The 983-nt window shown below is 36.2% G+C and overlaps 1 protein-coding gene across 5 annotated transcripts in view; it reads right to left on the bottom strand.

Moving 5' to 3' along the window:
• LOC106878497 (zinc finger protein 260) overlaps nt 1-983 on the bottom strand; it is a 7,912-nt gene that overhangs the window by 4,381 nt on the left and 2,548 nt on the right. For 3 of the 5 annotated variants that reach the window (XM_014927722.2, XM_052970153.1, XM_052970152.1), the window contains one exon: nt 436-776. The exons of the other annotated variants lie outside the window; for them this stretch is intronic. The gene's annotated coding sequence lies outside the window, so the exon portion shown is untranslated. The remainder of the gene's footprint in view (nt 1-435; nt 777-983) is intronic. 5 annotated transcript variants of the gene reach the window in all.

Raw genomic sequence — 983 nt, 5'->3', positions numbered from 1 at the left:
GCAGTATACCTCCCTGGGACTAAACAAACCCATCAGCATCATTATTCCATAAAATGTATTTATGGGGACAAGAATATTGATTGAAATACATCAATACATGTCAGAGTGACAAAGAAATGAGGAAGGCAAGTGGTCATTGGACGTGCAAGAAACAACAGTTAAATCCTCCTTAAATCATCATACCTCTTCGTCTAAAAATATTTTCGGCATTTTTTTTTTTTATGAAAAAGTTTCTCCCATCGTTTTTTAGTGCGTGATGTAAAAAAAAATAAAATATTGGCCAAAATCGGACCAGAAAAGGAGGCGGGTGAAAAAAAAAAAAAAGAAATTGGGAAAATCCCTCTGAAAACGGAGTAAGTCCAACATATGTGGGTGTCCTGATCCGAAACTCCGCCAGTGATTGTATCTAATATATGTTCTTAATTATTCACTTACATTGGATACACTTTTAGAATGTGATGGTTTGGATTCCAATGACAACGTTACACTGCATGTTTTGTAGTAGCTAGCCGGCACTCTATTGGACTTTCTTTTGCAAGGAAATACCTTTAACAAGGTAAATATTTTCACTTTCATGGGGTACAGAAACAAAAAAGTATAACTTTCCGTTTGTCAATTTGGGTAACCGTTATCAAGAAGCGGGTTGCATGGGACATGGCTCATCAACATGCCAACTTTTTGTTAGGTGTACCATTCAGAAAAATCTCGTGGGCCGTAGTTCTATAGGTTAAGTTGTTTAGCCGATAAAGCAGAGAATGGTTCGAGAATGGTGTAATCTAAAAAATAAAGAAAACGTAATAGTTACAGCTGGAACACCTTCGATGACAGATCTATTTGCTCGATCTGGGTTGACCTAGAGTGAAACAATATTCTTAATCGGTGGACATTGGAATTAGACACTGAGGGAAAATGGCTGTAACTTTTTAATTTTTTAATTTTGACGATTTTCGTTTTCGATAATGTGTTCTATATGTCACGGTCAT

This window comes from Octopus bimaculoides, chromosome 8 (assembly GCF_001194135.2).
Source record: "Octopus bimaculoides isolate UCB-OBI-ISO-001 chromosome 8, ASM119413v2, whole genome shotgun sequence".
NCBI classification, from domain to species: Eukaryota; Metazoa; Mollusca; class Cephalopoda; order Octopoda; family Octopodidae; genus Octopus; species Octopus bimaculoides.
The sequence above is the reverse complement of the archived record's forward strand: the minus strand, read 5'-3'. Positions and strand labels throughout refer to the sequence as shown.